At 42.0% G+C, this 20,996-nt stretch overlaps 1 long non-coding RNA gene and 1 pseudogene across 1 annotated transcript in view; both read right to left on the bottom strand.

The window, feature by feature from the left end:
- Nucleotides 1-10,647, bottom strand: part of LOC141408986 (uncharacterized) — a 38,867-nt gene extending 28,220 nt beyond the window's left edge. Inside the window, exon 1 of the long non-coding RNA XR_012426956.1 lies at nt 10,517-10,647. This is a non-coding gene — a long non-coding RNA (uncharacterized lncRNA). The remainder of the gene's footprint in view (nt 1-10,516) is intronic.
- The window catches only part of LOC102121074 (prolyl 3-hydroxylase OGFOD1-like), a 44,699-nt pseudogene that overhangs the window by 22,321 nt on the left and 1,382 nt on the right, over nt 1-20,996 (bottom strand).

A 20,996-nucleotide genomic window follows, 5' to 3' on the forward strand; every position in this document is an offset into this window, starting at 1 on the left:
AGCCTTGAGCCTCCGTAACTGTCTGCTTGGTAGCACTGAGTACAGCAGCTGCCACAGTCCTTCTGCGCATGGGAGCTCCTCTCTGGAGCAGTCAGGAGTGGCTACCTCCCTAGGGAAGGTCACAGCAAAAAACCTTATTGGGACGTATATAATACTTTATTTTATTTTTTTAGAGACAGGATCTCATCCTCTTGCCCAGGCTGGAGTGCAGTGGCACAATCCTAACTCACTGTAACCTGAAATTCCTGGGTTCGAACCATCCTCCCACCTCAGCCTCCCGGGTAGGCAGGACTACAGGGATGCACCACCGTGCCTGGCTACTTTTTTAATTTTTTGTAAAGTTGGGGTCTTACTGTGTTGCCCAGGCTGGTCTCAAACTCCTGGCCTCAAACAATCCTCCTGCCTCAGCCTCCCAAAGTACTGGGATTACAGGCAAGAGCCACCACACCTGGCTTATGTATAATATTCTAAATGTAGAAGCAAAGACCTCTCTTTTGAGCTTTCTTGTTCAGATTCTAGAAAACAAGGATTTACATGACACTTTCCTGGGTCTTAAGCATGTTTCAGGTGTGGGCATAAGGAGGATCACCCTTCCCTTCCCAGATGTTCCCTGAGATGGAGGGCCTGAAGGCCATCCCTTCCCGCAGGATTCTTGTGTGGTCTCAGCCCACTAGTGGACTGTGAAATCAGTAAGTGTGCCACATTTTTCTTTAATGGAACAGCATGGACAAGAATACAGTCCATTGTGCATCACATGTAGTAAGGTAACTATTGTGCTGTGAAACTTTTGTTTCAATTATGTTTTGGTTGGTGTCTTTCCCGGTTTACAAAATAAAATGTATTCTAACTGTGGGTCATGGTGGAAAATGTTTAAAAAGTTGTTCTAAGATCTAACGTTTTTCTCTAGCCCAGCAGAGAGCAGTCTGTTCTTACACTGACATCTGGCTATGAAAAGGGAGGCCAAGTCAGCGAATCACTGGAGCAGGAGAATCAGTGAGCTCTGGTTTCCAGTCCAGGGCTCCCTACCCACCCGACCCAGGTAGTAATCATGGAGGCTATGGGCCAGCCACTCTCTCCACCCCAACTGTGCTGGCATGCCAGCCACTTCTCTTTGAGCCCCCTCTCCCTTCTGCAGGGGGAACCACTTTTGTTAGGTGAGCTACCAACCTTAGAAGAGGGTTTGTATTTCATTCATTCCCATGGCAAATATTTACCAAGCAACTGCTAAGTGCCAGATGTGTATAACACAATACACTAGAAAAACTAGTCCGTGTGATGATGTCAAAATCAACCAACTTTCTAATGGCATTCTCTGTTTGAAATGTGTATTGTGTCATCTAGACTAACATGGATTCACCATTTAGATCAGATGGAAGTGCAGAACATCAGGTTTGCACTATCTGTCTGGACGTTCCTCCTCTTTTTTACGTGAGACATTTCCACTTCTGAAGGAAATGTTCAAAGAACTATTGCACAACATCCGCTGCGATCCAAGAGTTCCCTGTGCCAGGTTCTCAAAGAGACACAGGCAACGTGCTAATGGTGTTTAAAATTCAAACACGCCCTCTCCTGACCCTTTCTACTCATGTCATAATGACATTTGCCAGTATATGGAAGCAAATTTTAGTGGCTGCACAGGTCTAGTATGTTTTGTTTTGTTTTGTTTTGTTTTAGAAACAGGGTCTCCCTCTGTCACCCAGGCTGGAGTGCAGTGGCTTGATCATAGTTCACTTCAGCCTCAACCTGCTGGGCTCAAGCAATCCTCCCACCTCAGCCTCCCAAGTAGCTAGGACTACAGGCACACATCATCATCACACCTAGCTAATTTTAAAAAATAATTTTTTTAAGAGATGGGGTTTTATTATGTTGTCCAGGCTGGTCTCCAACTCCTGACCTCAATCGATCCTCCCACTTCAGCCTCCCAGGGTACTGGGATTATAGGCATAAGCCACCACACCCAGCTTAGGTTTTGTGTTTTAAAAGTGGCATTACTTAAACATAGATGGGATGCAGTATTTAATTATGAGTCCAATTTCTAAGGATTCCAAACCCTAACTATTACAGAGCCCCTAGTCTTCTATGAGGAGCCTTCGAAATCACGTTGCCTTTTCTGAGTGCACGGGGCATGGGCTCCACAGGAATGCTCTGTGGCAATCACTCAACCTGTCCCTCTCTGGTGTACACTACAGAGGAGGGGAGAGAGGCCGACTCGACCAGCCGCCTTAGGAAAACACCACACACTTTTTAAATAGTGCACACCTGTGTACTAAGGGCTATAAGGCTTTTTATTCCCCACACTAATTCTCTGGGTCAGTGGTTCTCAAACTTCAGCCTGCATCAGAATCATCTGGAGGACGTGTGAAGACACAGATTGCTGGGCTTCCCCCAGAGGGTTTGGATTTAGCAGGTCTGGGGTGGGGCCCAAGAATCTGTATTTCTATTGAATTCCCAGGTGATGCTGTCTCAGGTGGGACAGAGCGGGATGGCATAAGATTTCATCACACTACCCAGGGCACGCTCGACTGAAAACAACTGTTTATTTCTGGAATTTTCCATTCAATAGTTTTGGACCATGGTTGACCACAGGTAACTGAAACCTCAGAAAGCGAAACTACGGATAAGGGGGACTACTTTGTGGTTCCAAAGAAGCCATCCAGCTGGAAAAGTTCTGTTGTTGCTTTTTCCACAGGCTCCTGCAGATAGGTCCCTTTAGTGATAGGCTCTTTTTTTTTTTTTTTTTGAGACAGGGTCTCACTCTGTCACCCATGCTGGAGTGCAGTGGCACAATCACAGCTCACTGTAGCCTCAGCCTCCTGGACTCAGGTGATCCTCTCACCTCAGACTCCTGAGTAGCTGGGACTACAGGTGCATACCACCGCACCCAGGTAATTTTTGAATTTTTTTGTAGAGACGAGGTTTCACCATGTTGCTCAGGCTGTTCTCAAGCTCCTAAGCTCAAGCAATCTGCCCTCCTTGGCCTCCCAAAATGTTGGGATTATAGGCATGAGCCACTGCGCCTGACCACTTTAAATACTTTTAAGAAATGTTGCAATACCATATAAGCTCTTTTTGACCATACAGCTTTTTTTTTTCTCCTCTCATATATTAACATTCCCCAAAATACTCCACCTTGAAATTCTAGAGAGAAGTTTGGGTATGAAGTCAGGGTTCGCCATAAAGATTTGGGAGGCAACAGCATGGAAATGATTTTATCCAGTGGCTTAAAAACTTTCGCTTGCATCAGAAACACCAGAGGGCTTCTTAAAACACAGATTTCTGGGCCCGCTCCAGAAGTTATGATGCTACTGTAGGCCTGAGAATTTGCATTTCTGTGTAGTTTGCAGATGGTGCTGCTGCCGCAACTCCAGGATCCCACTTTGAGAACCACTGATTTCAGTGATAGAAATAGATGGCCTCGACTAGGAGAAAGTTACCAAGATCAAAGCAGAGGCAGAGAGATGCACTCTAATGATCCCTGCGCTGGCTGGAAGTCACCAAAGCAGGCAGAAGAGCAGAAAAGGAAAAGCGCGTGATGCATGTGATACAACCTGAAGGAAGAGCGTTTCACGGAGGGTCGGAGGCCATGGGGTCACGCACCACGGGGAACACAAAGAGAATGAAGTAGGGTTGCCAGATGAAATTCAGAGCCTGAAACTAAATTTGAACTTCTGATAAACAACATATAGTTTAAGTTTAAATAGTATTAGCATGACACACTAAGGGCCAGGCGTGGTGGCAAACACCGGGAGTCCCAGCACTTTCGGAGGCCGAGGCAGGAGGGTTACTTGAGACCAATAATTTCAGACCAGCCTGGTAATACAGCAAGATTTCATTTCCACAAAAAAATGCTTTTCTTCATTAGCTGGGCATGGTGGCATGCCCCTGTAGTCCTAGTTACTTAGAAAGGCTGAGGTGGGAGGATCGCTTGAGCTCAGGAATTTGAGACTGCAGTGAGCTCTGATCACGCTACTGCACTTAAAAAGTATGGCGTACCTATTACTTATATTTTAAAATCATTTATCATTTATCTGAAATCCACATTTAAATGGGCACTCCATTTTTATTTTTAAATCTGGTAACCTTAGGATACAGGCAATGGAAAGACCACAGAGTGTGACAAAAGGAAGGAATCTAGAAAGTGCCTTTCAAGAGCGCTGGGGCAGGAGCCAGAAGATGGTAAGTTGAAAGGAAATGGCCACTGAGCAATGGCAGGTTAGATGGTCCCAGCCTTGGGGGCCTCTTTGTGCAGGGAGCTCAGCAGCTGGTTAAGGGACTTTGCTGCTAGTCCTGTACCGTACTGACTTGTACCCCCACCCAAGAGCCAGCCTCTCCTGCTGTGGCTTGTACCCCAGTGCCCTAGTTAGGAAAGCACCTACCGCCCCGTGCTAGGCATCTGCACTGCACAGTGGGTTATTATTTTGATTTTTTTTTAAATCACAAAACTGAAGAAAGCGTCTGATTCAGAACTTCCTGGAATATAATGTGTCATGACAATCTGTCAAACTGAAGAAGTTTCATCTGTATCTAACCTATTCCTAGGTGTTTATGTACACTTACGCATTTTTTAAGGCTTTATTTTCTCTTTCTGCAAAAGCGGTTGAATGAAATAAAATTCTGTTAAATGACTAATTAATTTACAACGAGGGGGTGGTTCTTATTTCTTTTTTGAGACAGGGTCTCACTCTCTTTCCCAGGCTGGAGAGCAGTGGCGCAATCAGAGCTCACTTGCAGCCTCCACCTCCAAGGCTCATGCAATCCTCCCACCTCAGCCTCCCAAGTAGCTTGGACTATAGGCACACACAACCACGCCCGGCTAATTTTTCAATTTTTTTGTAGAGACTGAGTCTCACCATGTTGCCCAGGCTGGTCTTGAACTCCTGGGCTCAAGTAATCCACTTGCCTCGGCCTCCCAAAGTGCTGGGATTCTAGGCATAAGCCACTGCTCCCAGCTGGGTGGTTCTTCTTCTAAAAAAAAATGTAACTCTGTGTGATGACTGAGACCATAAAGGATAATGAAGTAATATTTAAATCTGTGTAAAGCAACTAGCATTGTGCCTGGTAGTAATAGATTTGATAAATACTACTTAAATGTAAATGGAGGTTAGCAACATTTTGGACAGGGAAAAAGATCAATTTCTTAAAAACTAAGTTCATTGCAGTATTATAATGCATTATAATGGAGTGTTTAGTTATATAACTATTGCAATGTACGTATAACATATAATAACATAAGGTACTTGGTATGCCATCTGGAATGCAGTAATCCTCGGTAAACGTGAGCTAGCATTTCTGTCCTCAGTTCATATCCTATTAAGTATCACTTGTTAGGTCTTTTTGTTTGTTTTTTAAAACATGAAACAAAAGTACTGAACATTTATTTTCTAAAAATCCAACAACTCATAAGAGGCGTATTCACTTCATTACTTAGCTTCTTAAGGGACATCATTAGCATTTTACTCCCAAAGGATGCTATCTTTCACTGAAAGTCTTCAGCTATTTTTTGTATTTATTATAACCCCATTCATATGATTCTGAGTTCTCCTCCAGCATGCATTTTTAAAAACTGGATTCTTGTGGCTAATGGAAGCATCTGGTTTTCTTAAATAAAGATGAAAATGGCCAGGTGCAGTGGATTGAGCCTTGTAGTCCCAGCTACTCAAGAGGCTGAGGTGCGGACTACTCTCTTAAGCCCAGGGGTTGAAACCTACAGTGAACTATGATCAAGCCACCGCACACTAGCCTGGGCAACAGAGCAAAACCCCACCTCTAAAACTAAATAAAAATAAAAATGCATTTCATAAACATATTTCCCAGTAGCAGTTCCTAAGTTGGATTCTTTAAATGTTCATTTACTAATTTCCATATACATTTTGATTTCCTTTGACAAGGAAAATATGCAAAGTATATTTTATGTTTAAGTTGTTGGGCTATATATACAAATGAATAGACCTGTAATCCCAGCACTTTGGGAGGCCGAGGTGGGTGGATCACTTGAGGTCAGGAGTTTGAGAACAGCCTGGCCAACATGGTAAAACCCTGTCTGTACTAAATATACAAAAAAAAAAAAAAAAAAACTTGCTGGGCGTGGTGGCACGTCCCTGTAATCTCAGCTACTCGGGAGGCTGAGGCACGAGAATCACTTGAACACAGGAGGTGGAGGTTGCAGTGAGCTGAGATTGTGCCATTGCACTCCAGCCTGGGCAACAGAGTGAGACTGTCTCAAAATAATAATAATAGGACCAGGACCCTTAACCTCAAGATTCTGTGACTTGTCAGGATGGGGGGGAAAAAAGTATGTCAATAAGTATAGATGTGATTAAGTAAGTTTTAATAAAGAGCAGGGGAATTTAGAGAAATTGTGCCAAGCATTAAATGTATTATTTTTAGTAACCAGAATTTCCTTCTATGGTTGTAGTCAAGGTTTTATAGTCTTTGAGAGGCCAAGGCAGGAGGACCATTTGAAGCCAGGAATTCAAGACCAGCTTAGGCAACATAGCAAGACCCTGTCTCTACAAAAAAAAAAAAAAAAAAAAAAAAACCTAAAAAATTAGCCAGGTGTGGTGGTGCACACCTGTAGTCCCAAGCTGCTAGAGAGGCTGAGGTGGGAGAATCACTTGAGCCCATGAGTTCAAGGCTGCAGTGAGCTATGCTTGCACCACTGCACTCTAACCTGGGTGACTTGTCTCAAAAAATAATAATAATAAAATAAAAGATGTTATAGTGATTGTTGACTCAAACCATGCAAACTCTGCTGCACATAGTTTATTAACAATAACTCTCCATCTGAGGAGTCCTTAAATCTTTCTGAGCTCAGTTTGCTCAAATGTAAAGTAAGAAGGTTAGACCCAAATTATTTGTCATCTCCTCTACATAAATTATTCTGTGAATCCCTCACTTCCCTCAGCCTTGTAGGTTTGGGTATATTTTAGAAATTTGCTAGGTACAGTAGCTCTCACCTGAACACTTTGGCAAGTTGAAACAGGAGGATCGCGTAAGCCCGGGAGTTCAAGACCAGCCTAAGCAACATGACGAAATCCCATCTCTACAAAAAGTACAAAAATATCCACGTGTGGTGGTGCCTGTCTGCAGTCCCAGCTACTCTACTCAGGAGGCTGAGGTGGAAGGAGCACTTGAGCCCAGGAGGTCAAGGCTGCAGTGAGCCATGATTGTGCCACTGCACTCCAGCCTGGGTAAGAGAGCAAGACCCTGCCTCAAAAAAAAAAAAAAAGAAATGTACTAGAATTAAACAAATGGGACTTGTTGCACCTAAAATAGCTTTTTATAAAGCTTTCAAGTCCATGAGGTTGATTTTCATTTAAAATACAGTTGCTAACAAGTTGGGTTATCTGCTGTGCCTACCAATAGCATGTTAAAAGCATTCAATAGGATGGCACAAGAGAGGAAGGGCTGTTAGCAACAGAACAGTGATGTTTGGAGATGGGGTAACTGAGACTGACAGGAAGGAGTGAGGAAAAGTGGGACATCCAATGGTGAGGTCCATCACACTGATCCTGAGCCCCCAACGGCAGCACCAAACTATGCTCAGCACTTTTTAAAGAAATTATTTAAACCAACAAATAAAAATTGTATATGTTTATTGTATGCAACATGATGTCTTGATAGATATATGTTGTATACATTGTGGGATGGCTAAATCCAGCTAATTAGCATATCTAATACCTCACATACTTTTTTTGGTAAGAATATTTAAAATCTACTCTCTTAGCAATTTTCAAATATACAATTTATTTTTGTTAACCATAGTCACCACGATGTATAATAGATTTGCTTTCTTTTCTTTTCTTGTTTGACACAGGGTCTTGTTCTGTCACCCAGGCTGGAATGCAGTGGCATGATCATGGCTCACTGCAGCCTTGACTTCAGGGGCTCAAGTGATCCTGCTCCCTCAGCCTCCTGAGTAACTGTGACTACAGGCACACGCCACCATACCTGACTAATTTTTAAATTTTTTGTAGAGATAGGGTATCACTTTGTTGCCCATTCTGGCCTCAAGCAATTCTCCTGTCTCGACCTCCCAAAGTGCTGGGATTACAGGCATGAGGCACCGCACTCAACCATGATTGCTTGAATTTAATCCCTCTAACTGAAATTTTGAATCCTTTGACTAACACCGCCCCAATCTCTCCCTGCTTCCCTTTCCTGGTAACTGTTTTACTCTCTGCTTTTATGAGTTCAATTTTTTTAGATTCCACATATGACTGAGATTGTGTGGTATTTGTCTTTCTGTGCCTGGCTTATTTCCCATAACATAATGTCCTTCAAGTTCATCTGTGGTGTTGCAAGTGGTAGGATTTCCTTCTGTTTTAAGGCTGAATAGTATTCCAATGTATGCATACATGTATGTATGTATGTATGTATGTATGTATAAACCACATCTTCCTATCCATTCATCCATTGATGGGCACCTAGGTTGATTCTATATCTTAGCTATTGACTTGTTTTTAAGAATCAGTCTTTCTGCCCAAAACGTGTGGTGTGTTCCATACACACATGGTAGGGGCTGATCAGGGAGTAGTGGTGTGGTCAGGTAATTTGTGTCCAACAGGCTTCCTTCCAAAATGAACATCCAGACTACTGGGCTTTTAGAGAAATAGTCCCAAGGTGTCTAGGCACTCTGCTGTTCTTGGAAAGTCAGGATTTGTCGTAAGCATGTCTGTCACACTGGGAGTATCTGAAGAAAATTGTTCTTTTTTCTTAACAGTCATTGCAACTGCTTTTAGGATTCCACAGTGTTAAATCTGCCCTTTCTTTAGAGCAGTCAAGAGAGATGTAATAACTGAAGGAAATGGGCCTTCCTCAACTGATAGGCATGATGGCTTTTGATATTTAAGTGGAGCTCTTGCATTTGTTTTTTGTATGGACGGTATAAGGAATGGCACGAATGCTAGATGGAATAGCTTTATAGCTGTCGAGCATTTGTGCTCTTCTGTGCATCAGTAGATTTCTATTTCATTGGTTTCGTTTGTTCTTAAAAATGCCTTTTTTTTTTTTTTTTTGAGATGGAGTCTTGCTCTGTCACCGGACTGGAGTGCAGTGGCACGATCTTGGCTCACTGCAACCTCTGCCTCTGGGGTTCAAGCAATTCTCCTGCTTCAGCCTCCCAAGTAGCTGCGGCTACAGGCACATGCCAACATGCCTGGCTAATTTTTGTATTTTTAGTAGAGATGGGGTTTCACCATGTTGGCTAGGATGGTCTCAATCTCTTGACCTTGTGATCCGCCCACCTCAAAAAATGCCCTATCTTAACAAGAGCCTTTGGGGGGAAATTCCAGTGGCAAACTTCTGGCATCTTCTTGACAGGCAGCAGTTTAACTATAGTATCACATTCACAAATGAAGTGGTAAAAAAAATATTGAATTTTATTATAATTTTTGGTTTGACGAAGCCACTAATGTGGCCACTAAACATGATGTTCAAATGAAACCTTCTGGGAAGTTCTTCAGGGATTACCAGATAACCTAGAATCTCAACTAGCCTTTGACATTATTAGAAATAGTGTCCCAGTGGTAGAACACATTATTCAGAAACTTGGATTTTCTCAGATTAGCACCTCAAAGCACTTATACTAAGACACAGGACATCTCCAGCTCAACATGCCAGAGTAACACTATGCTGACATATACAGAGTGACTCACCAATCTAGACGCACTTCTATGGAGCTCCACTGTTGGAAGATCAAGTGGAAATACAGATGGAAAGGAAAGAGCTTCTGTCTGTCCACAATTTATGATGCTAGATATCTGTCTGATATTTATGTCTCTTTCTTAATGTTTACATATCATTTCAGGTCCTGTGTTCCCAGGATGGAGACTGAGAGTGAGCATAGATGAATGTAAGCATCACAAAATAAGCCCAACAAACACTGACCAGAGGTCAGGTCATGTCACTTGGTTAACATAACTCTTAATACAAAACATGGTTTGAATTTAATGATAGACACATAAAGCAAACTCTATACAAATGAGTCAAAGCCTCCAAAAGTAACTCGGAAATTACTGACAATACCTGATATAATACTTTAAGATGCTTTGTTTTTCACTATTAGGGAGTAAAACTATGATTTGCATGTAGGCCACTTAGTCACTGAAGGTAAATTTGGCTACAGCCCTCCCACCAAATCCATTAGCCATCTATGTCCTACCTGTTGAATAATCACAGCCTGAACTTGCATGCTTTGAAAACTTCTCTGTCTCCAAGAAGATGGTATTGAAAGTATCAAGTTTCATTTCTATGCGATGCCCGCCAGTGGCATGATGAAGGGATTGAAGTCATTTTGGGAATTACATTTATAATCTACTGACTTAATGACCAGGATTTGAGTTATCAGGTTTTGGAAGAAATAAATATTGAGGAAGTGCAGGGAGGAAGAAAACAATTCATACAAAAAAATGAAGCTTCCAACTCAAATACATTGTGTTTTAAGTGCACTATTAAAACCATTCCATAAGGAATAGTTTAGGAAGTTACCAGAAAGTGATAGAAACTGTGTGCTCACCTGAACAGGATTTCAGGGTAAACTTTGTCTTCATCAAAGAATTGACAGTAGCCAGGCCCAGTTGCTCAGCCTGTAATCCAGCACTTTGAGAGGTGGAGTTGGGAGGATCCCTTGAGGTCAGGAGTTATAGACCAGCCTGGTCAATATAGTGGGACCCCCATCAAGAAAAGAAAAGAAAAGAGAAGAGAAGAGAAGAGAAGAGAAGAGAAGAGAAGAGAAGAGAAGATGTGTTGTTGGGGCTTGCACCCCTTTGTTGTGTCTCTACCCTAACAGGGCCATCAGCTTTTTAGCAGACACACATGAACTCTGTTTTACAAGCAATACAGAACATGAGTTCACGGACACTGACAACTGATTTGTCTCTCTTTGGTTATTCTTTGAGTTTTTTTTTTTTCATTGCCTCATCTTGATTTATATGCATAAGCATCTTGATTTATTTTTGCAAAAAAAACTTACAAAAATAAAAGTTTTGTAGTTTACCTAGGAATAATACACAAAATATTGCATTTTTGTGAGGAAAAGCAATTTTGTATAGTTTATTTCAATCTAATAATATTTGAAATTTGTTTGAAAAGCAAAATAGAAGTACTACAGAGTAACTGTGTGATTGCCTGATGGGTTGGTCCTGCCTGCTCCACAGACAAAACCAATTCACTGGGAACATGGTATTACAGTAACGAATGAGTTTAATTAACTAAGGCCAGCCAACTGGAAGAACTGGAGTTATTATTCAAATCAGTTTTGCTGAGAACTCAGAAGCCAGAGTTTTTATGGATAATTTGGTGGGCAGGGGGCTAGGGAAGGGATGCTGCTGCTTGGTTGGGATGAAATCATAGGGGTGTGGAAAACGGTCTTCATGCATTGAATCTGCCTCTGGGTGTGGGCCACAGGACCAGCTGAGTTATGCATCATGGGTCCGGGTAAGATCAGTTGGTTACCGGAATGCAAAACTCTGAAAAACATATCACAAGATCAATCTTAGGTTCTACAATAGTGATGTTATCTATAGGAGCAACGACTCCTGGGCAGTAAGAGATTATGGAAACTATGCCCATATTTAGCAGAATTCAGGCCGTCCCATAATCCTAACCTCGTGGCCTTTCATTAGACTTACAAAGGCAATTTTAGTTCCTGGACAAGGAGAGGGTCAGTTTAGGGAGAGACTATTGCTTTCAAGTTAAACTATAAACTAAATTCTTCCCATGGTTAGCTTGGCCTATGACCAGGAATGAGTGAGGACAGCCAGCCTGTGACCCTAGAAGCAAGACAGGGTCAGCCATGCTAGATTTTCCTCACTGTCATAATCTTTGCAAAGGCAGTTTCAACTGTCCAGGTTATTTAGGTCACTCAGGTGAAATGTATGTGATGCACATGTAAACTAACAACATTCAGCTTTTGTCATATGAGTGACGATGTAAATGTGAATAAATTACATTTTAGCTGTTGACAAGACATATGTGTATTATTGCATAAGTATGCAAATACTAACTCCCTCTTCTTCCTCAAGGCACTTTGAACTAAAGAGTCCTCAAATCTGAACATTCTTTTTATTAAAATAAATTTGTGTTCCAAAAAGCATATAAAGCAATTTATAAAAGCATCTAAAATAAAACACACATGAAGTAAATGGGGAAAGCAGAAACTAACAAAAAATTAGGATAGGCAAAATAAGATTATACCAGGAGGAAAGTGAGGACATAAAATTCATATCCTGGTATATGGTTAAGAAGTTTACATGATTCACAGGAGGCAGGAGAATCCTTCAAGTGTTCCAAGATGACATCTTAAAAGCTAGAAAACTACGTCCTCAACAACAATCTTTAAAGCAAGCATAATGAATGTCCTAGAACTTTTTCTTATAAAGCCAATGAGAAAAACTGTCCCACACTTGGAAAATGATTAAATAGTGACTACTTAAATTTTTTTGCTATGCATTTTTTTTTTTTTTTTTTTTGAGATAGAGCCTTGCTTTGTCACCCAGGCTAGAGTGCAGTGGCACAACCTCAGCTCACTGCAACCTCCACCTCCCAGGTTCAAGCAATTCTCCTGCCTCAGTCTCCCAAGTAGCTGTGATTACAAGTGTATGATACCACCACACCCGATTAATTTTAGTATTTTTAGTAGAGACAGGGTTTTGCCATGTTGGCCAGGCTGGTCTCAAACCCCTGACCTCGTGATCCACTTGCCTTGACTTCCCAAAGTGTTGGGATTACAGGCATGAGTCACTGCGCCCAGTCGCATTTTCTATTATTAGAAAATAACATGACTGCTTGAATAAAAGTAGGACATTGTTAAAGGGAACTCTTGTTTGATATTCTGGGGGAATGCAAGTTTGTTGTCACATTTTTAAAATTAATAGCACACAAATCATAGAAGCATAGCCCTGTAAAAAGAGAGATTACCTTGCTGAAACTGAAAAAGTGTTAGGATTTTATAGCCTTTTTAAATAAGTAAATTAACCCCAAACAAGATACTATTACATACCAATTACAATGGCCAAATTCCAGAACACTGACAATAACAAATGCAGGTGAGAAGTGGAGCAACCAGAGCTCCTGTTTGTCAATGAAGAGTCAAATTCTATAAAATATTTGAAGAGATTTACTTTAAGCTAAATATGAGAGACCAATGACCTGTGACATAGCCTTCAGAAGATCCTGAGAACATGTGTCCAAGGTGGTCAGGGTACAAGTTGGTTTTATACAATTTAGGGAGATATAAGACATCAATTAATACATGTAAGATGTACACTGGTTAGGTCTGGAAAGGTGGGACAACTGGAAGCGGGGGCTTCCAGGTCATAGGTGGACTAACAGGTTTTCTGACTGGCAATTGTTTGAAAGAGTTATTATCTAAAGACCTGGAATCAATAGAAAGGAATGTCTGGGTTAAGATAAGCAGTTGTAGAGACCAAAGTTTTATCATGCAGGTGAAGCCTCCAGGGAGCAGGTTTCAGAGAGAATAGATTGTAAAAGTTTCTTATCAGACTTAAAGACTCTATTCTATCAGTAATTCCAAAATGGAGGAGGGCATAATGAGGCAGATCCAGCTCTTCCTTCCCATCATGGCCTGAAAGTTGACCTGAATTAGTTTTTCAGGTTAACTTTGGATGCCCTTGGCCGAGAGGAGGGGTCCAATCAGATGGTTGAGGGGCTTAGAATTTTTTTTTTGGTTTACACATTCACTTCTGTTAGAAATGAAAAAAAGTTGCAGTCACTTTAGAAGACAGTTTGGCAGTTTGTTACAAAACTAAACATACTCTTACCATATGATCTAACAAACATACTCCTTGGTATTTCAAAGGAGTTGAAAATATGTCCACAGAAAAACCTGCACATGGGTGTCTGCAGACGCCTCTTTTTTTTTCTTTTTTTTTTTTTTTTAATCACTGTCCAAACTTGGAAGCAACCAAGATGTTGTTCGGTAAGTGAATAGATAAATAACTGTGGTACAACCAAGCAGTGGAATATTATTTGGCACTAAAAATAAATGAACCATCAAGCCCAAAAAGACGTGGAGGAAACTTAAATAATGCATATTACTAAGAGAGAAGCCAGTCTGAAAAGACTACTGTTCTGCAATGGGCAGGTCTATGGAAATCTACCCCTAAAGTCTGCAAAAGCTAAGAGGCCAAGAAAGAAGCTGACATTCAGTTTTTCACGGAAGGAAAAAAAAAAAAAAAAAACATTTAATAGGGACTTAGGAAGAGAAGCCACAATGTCCTGGGCAGCTGCCAGACAAGGTATTAGATTCCCATACTATGACCCCCACAGACCCAGGGCTTCCATGTCATAGGGAAGGAATGTGTAGGACAATTACAGGGAAAGGCAAGACGCTATGTGAATCTGCCTACAGCAGAATTTATGGTCAAGGTCATTTTGACCTAAGGGCAGGATTTACAGTAAGTACAAGCTCTCACACAAGGAACAGTAGATAAAATGGAAGACAGCAGCCTTCCCTAAACTGAGGTTAATCAAGAAGTCAACATGGCAGATTGGCATCCAAGATGGAGTTGCTTTAGCCTCCACAACTACATACAATGATTCCAACTATATGACATTCTAGAAAAGGCAAAACTATGGAGACAGTAAAAAAGACTAGTGTTGCCAGGAGTTAGGGTGCAGGGATGAATAAGGCAAAGCACAGAGGATTTTTAAGGCAGTGAAACTACTCTGTATGATATACTACAATGGTAGACACATGTCCCTACACATTTGCCCAAACCCAGAGGATGTACAACACCAAGAGTGAATTCTAATGTAAACTATGGACTTTGGGTGATGATGATGTGTCAATGTAGGTTCATCAACTGTAACAAATGCACCACTCTGGTGGGGGATGTTAATAGTTGGGGAGGCTGTGCATGTGTGTGGCAGGGGCCATATGGGAAATCTCTATCTTCCACTGCATTTTGCTGTGAACCTAAAACTGCCCTAAAAAAATAAAATCTTTTTAAAACAGTTAACCCAAAAGTGTATGGTTTCATTGCCCTAAAGAAAGTTAACCAGGCATATGGTACCCAACTTAGCTGTTTTAGAGAATCCTTTTCTCTTCAAGTATTTAAATCCCGTTCCTCAAATACATTCTGAACTAGGTCTCATTACTGCCACCGATGGTTCGCTCAATTTAGGAGTTAAATGAGGGGGAGTTAATTGAGTTTTATTGGAAAATGGCCACACTCAGTCATTTTCATATCATCTATGGCTGCTTTTGCAGCAGAATAGAATAGTTGTGACACAGACTAAATGGTCTGAAAAGCCTAACATATTTGCTATCTGGGACTTTCCAAAAAAGTTTGTAACCTCTGGGCCAAATAAAACTTTGACACTTGCTCGAATCTGGTATGAAAATTTTGCTTCTGGCATCAGTTAACATCAGCAGACAATATGATACCAAAAAGTAGTTGGTATCAATTGCTTTTGGTAAAAGCAGTTCTACAGAGGGCCAAAATACTTTAGCTAAAAACCACTGATTCAGAATTTCTAAGGCTGGGACCCAGAAATCTGCGTTTTAACATAGTCTCTGAGGGACTCTTACGCATACTCCAGTTTGAGAATCGCTGGAGCCCACTGGCCTACCCCAGTGGTGGATGTACAGATTCTGACTCACAAAGTCTGAAGTGCAGCCCAAGATTCTGCTTTTCTCACAAGCTCCCATGTGATGGCGATGTTGCTGGTCTGAGGGTCTTAGTTTCCTCACCTGCATAGTGGAGATGATAAAAATCTGTATCAGTGGGTTGTTGTGGGTATTAAATGAAGTCATAATGTCCATTCATATCCTGCCCCCACCCCTTTCAAGCTATGTCTATTGGGGCAAGTCACCGAATGTCTTGGTTCCTATAAGTGGAGCTAAATAATATTGCCCACATCACAAGGTTGCTAGAAGGAGCAAATGAGATAATAAACATAAAGTACCTAGTACAGAGCCTGGAACATAGTAAACACTCAAGAATATAAGATACTATTATTACTACTATTATCATTATTGTTACATAGGGTGTCTGATCATAACAGATATTCTATCAGTGTTAGTTTCCTCCCTACTCCCTCTTCTATCCATCCTCTCATCCCTACTCCTCCCTCTAGTCTGTTGATTTCTTTTTTATTTCTGTTTAGAGATGGAGTCTCACTCTGTTGCCCAGGCTGGAGTACAGTGGTGCAATCATAGCTCACTGCAGCCTCAAACTCTTGGGCTCAAGCAATCCTCTCACCTTAGCCTCTGGAGTAGCTGTGGCTACAGTTGCACATTACCACAACTGGCTAATTTTTAAAAAATGTTTTGTAAAGATTGAGTCTCACTATGTTGCCCAGGCTGGTCTTGAACTCCTGGCCTCAAGTAATTCTCTGGCTTCGGCCTCCCAAAGGGATGGGACTATAGGCACAAGCCACTGCACCCAGCCCTCCTTCTGTTGATTTCTAATGTGTCTAATTAGAGAACTTCTATAGGGATGCTGATTAAGAAATATCTGAACCCAGGTGGCCCTACCTGACAGTCCAGAGGCATCATACAAACAGGGACCCAAAATGAACTTGGACATTGACTGTGCTGCCCAGGCCGCTCTGCCCACCCCCTCTCAGGCAGCCTTTTGGTAGAGAGCTTGGGAGAACAAGGGAAAGTGGGCTTACCAGTCCTTCCCACCTCGGGGGAGCACCATTTCCAGGGCTGCCTGAACCTTCTTACTCTGTAGCACATTAATCAACATGGCACCAAGTTTACTTTTCCGAGAAGACCATTTGGGACAATATATGGAAAACCTGAGAAGTCATTTCTCTTTGGCAGCACTGCCCTCCATAACAAAGCACATATTCCTGAAGGGCATCTGGATTTTGTTTCAGGTTTCTCTTTGCTTCCTCAGGGTTTAAGTGCTGCCAGGAATGGCCTTCTGAGAATTGTTTAGGAAACCTTAATCTCCGGACTCAGAGTGGTGGTGATAATCACATTTTTTTGCCCAAAATGACCAAACTGAAACCATCCCTACAAGGTTGACAAGAATGGCATGCTGAGTTCTGGACAGAAATATAGTTATAATTAAGAACAAATCAGCCAGGCACAGTGGCTCACGCCTGTAATCCTAGCACTTTAGGAGGCCGAGGCGGGCAGATTGCCTGAGCTCAGGAGTTTGAGACCAGCCTGGGCAACATGGTGAAACCCCATCTCTACCAAAATACAAAAGAAATTAGCTGGGCATGGCAGCATGTGCCTATAGTCCCAGCTACTCGGAGGCTGAGGCAGGAGAAATGCTTGAACCCGGGAGGCAGAGGTTGCAGTGAGCTGAGATTGTGCCACTGCACTCCAGCCTGGGGCGACAGAGCAAGACTCCGTATCTACAAAAAAAAAAAAAAAAAACACTAATCAGCCAGGCACAATGGCTCACACCTGTAATCCCAGCACTTTGGGAGGCCAAGGCAGGTGGATGGCTTGAGTTCAGGAGTTTGAGACCAGCCCGGCCAACATGGCGAAACCTGGTCTCTACTAAAAATACAAAAATTAGTCAGGCTTGGTGGCATGTGTCTATAATCCCTGCTACTCAGGAGGCAGAGGCATGAGAATCACTTGAACCCAGGAGGCAGAGGTTGCAGTGAGCCAATATTGTGCCACTACACTCCAGTATGCCTGGAGTGAGACTCTGTCTCAAAAAAAAAAAAAAAAAAAAGAACGAATCAGGCCACAATTCAGCCCACTTCCTTGTTACCAAAGGTCACTAGATCCTGACCTTTGCATCCCCATTGTTCCTAGAGATAGAATTTCTGACGTTAAGATCATAATGATGGAGACAGGAGGCAGAGAAATTCCAGGAGACAGGGGCAGGTCCCTGGCAAACCCCATCCTCAAGCCAAAAAGCCTGAGACTGCAGCCCAAAATGAGAACTTATATCCCTGTTTTCCCGCTCAAATGTTGCCTTTTCCAAAACCACCCATGGCCTGCCCTGCCTCCTATACTGTGCTTATAAAAACTCCAGACTCAGCCGGCAGAAACGAGAAGCAGCTTGACATGAGAGACTATGGCTCAACATTGGAGAGAAGTGGCTTGACTTCAGAGAGACAGCTTGACAGCATAACTTCAGAGAAGAATCTGGCCAGAGACGGCCAGACTTCAGGGGAAAATTACCTTCCCAGCACATCCCCTTTTCAGCTCCCACTTTTATCAGCAATAAAATCCTGTTTTTACCATCCTTCAATTCATTTGTCCAAACTCATTTCTCCTGGATGCCAAACAAGAGCCCAGGAGCCACAAGTGCAGATGCAAAAGGCTGTCACACTGGCCCTTTGCCCTCACTGGTAGAAGACAGCTCCCTCTCATGGAAAGGCAGAGGGAGGGCCTGCAGAGTTGTTAACACTTAAGCTGTCTGCGTACTACTTGGGATCATGTAGGCTTCATGAAAATTTGTGATAAATGTTTTACCATCATGCTTTCCTTCCTTCTTTCCCTAGCCCCTTCCTTCCTCCCTTCCTTCTTCCCTGAGTAACTCAGTCAAAAAGCCATTTGATAACTTCCCCTCCCCTCCCCTTCGAAGAGAAGGGGCTATTACAGCAGAGGCAGAGGAAGGGGCTGGAAAGCCAAAGAAGCAACTAGCATGCTAGGAAGATGAGTCACATACAGGGGAATTGAGGGCGGAAAAAAGAAAGAAGGGACAGAGGCTGCTCCTTTAGCCTGGATCCCAGAGCCAACTCACAGGAGCAGCAGCACGTAACATGAGTAAAAATTAACCTTTGTTGGGGCAAGCCCCTGAGATTTCATGGTTATTTGTGTGAACAAAAAATCTTGGGGTCTCCAAATCACTAAGCTAAAGGGAAAAGTCAAGCTGGGAACTTCTTAGGCCAAACCTGCCTCCCTTTTATTCAAAGTGATCCGTCTGCTCACTGAGATAAATGTACATCTGATTGCCTCCTTTGGAAAGGGTAATCAGAAACTCAAAAGAATGCAAGCATTTGTTTCTTATCTACCTAAGACCTGGAAGCCCCCTCCTCACTTTGAGATGTCCCACCTTTCTAGACCAAACCAATGTTCATCTTACATATGTTGATTGATGTTTCATGTCTCCCTAAAACGTACAAAACCAAGCTGTGCTCTGATCACCTTGGGCACATGTCATCAAGACCTCCTGAGGCTGTGTCACGGGCGCACATCCTTAACTTTGGCAAAATAAACTTTCTAAATTAACTGAGACCTGTCTTAGATTTTGGGAGTTCACATTTGTTACCCACAACAAGCTGGGTCTAAGCCAACTGATATAGCAACTGGTAAATAACTTCTGTGCTTAGAGTGTGAATACAGCTTGTCTATCTCATACCAAAACCCATGCTCTTTCCACTTGATATATAGAATTGTTTATTGATTTAAAAACCATTTTATTGATTAAACTGGCCTTTGTAGAACTCAGCTGCTCTGAGCTTGTCCACTTCTCAGCACTTAGGGAAAATTTCATTTTGTAATCCTTTTTAGTCCTCTTATTCCTCTGTAGCAGAACAATTATTCCACCAATACTGTGGAAAAGTTAGCCTAGTCTGAAAAATATTTCAGCTACAAATACCTAAATATGCAGGATAAAATATGGCTGAGCTAGCAAGAAAGTAAGAGAAATAGTCCAAGTATTTAAACTGCTCTGAAATACTAAAAGACTGAAAATGAAATGAGACCAGGAGTCCAAAGAGAGGTTAATGAGCAGTAACACTAATGACTGTTTGAAGGGCAGGGCAGATCTAGACTGCTGGGGATCAAAGATACACACACAGACACACACACATGCACACACACACACATAACATATATAGGTATATATACATCTATCTAGTTATTTAGAGAGTTTAAAACTTAAGGAAAGTTGCAAAAATAATAGAGTTCCTATATTACCCTTCACCCAGCTTCTGCAACGATATGTCTTACATATTCATAGCACTTTGGTAAAATCAGGAAACTGATACTGGTACAATACTGTTAATACAGGTATAGATCTTATTTGTGTTTTACTAGTTTTGAATATACCACTTTGCATTTTCGGTGTATAGCTCTATGAATTTTATCAGATGTATAGATATGAGTAACTGTCAACACAAAGAAACTCTGTCGTGTTACTAGTCAGACCCTTGTCCCAACCATAACACTTGGCAATCATGGATTCATTCTTCATTGCTATTTTTTTTTTTTTTGGCTTTGAGAATGATACCTAGATGGAATCATACAGTATACAACCCTTTGAGATTGGCTTTTAAAAACTCACCACAATGCCCTTGAGATTCATTCAAGTTGTATGTATCAATAGCTCATTACTTTTTATGGCTGAGTAGTGTCCCATGGCATGGATGTACTCCATTTGCTTTCTATTCACTCACTAAGGACTGTTTGGCTTGTTTACAGTTGTGTTTTTTGAGATGGAGTCTCACTCTGTCGCCCAAGCTGGAGTGCAGTGGCACCATCTCAGCTCACTGCAAGCTCCACCTCCCAGGTTCATGCCATTCTCCTGCCTCAGCCTCCTGAGTAGCTGGGACTACAGGTGCCTGCCACCATGCCTGGCTAATTTTTTGTATTTTTAGTGGAGACGGGGTTTCACCATGTTAGCCAGGATGGTCTTGATCGCCTGACCTCGTGATCTGCCCGCCTCAGCCTCTCAAAGTGCTGAGATTACAGGTGTGAGCCACCGCGCCTGGTCAATTTTTATGTATTTTTTAGTAGAGACGGGGGTTTCACCATGTTCCCCAGGCTGATCACGAACTCCTGACCTCATGATCCACCCGCCTCGGCCTCCCAAAGTGCTGGGATTACAGGTATGAGCCACCACACCCGGACTGTTTTCAGTTTTTGACTATTAAAAATAAAGCCACCATGACATTCATGTACAGAGTTTTGTTTGAACATAAGTTTTGGTTTGTCTAGGATAAATACCCAGGAATGTCATTGCTGGGTGATATGATAAGCATATGTGCAACTTTATAAGAAACTGTCAAACTGTTTTACAGAGTGATTATGCCATTTTATAGTCCTA

The sequence above is a fragment of the Macaca fascicularis genome, chromosome 17 (assembly GCF_037993035.2).
Source record: "Macaca fascicularis isolate 582-1 chromosome 17, T2T-MFA8v1.1".
Classification (NCBI taxonomy): Eukaryota; Metazoa; Chordata; class Mammalia; order Primates; family Cercopithecidae; genus Macaca; species Macaca fascicularis.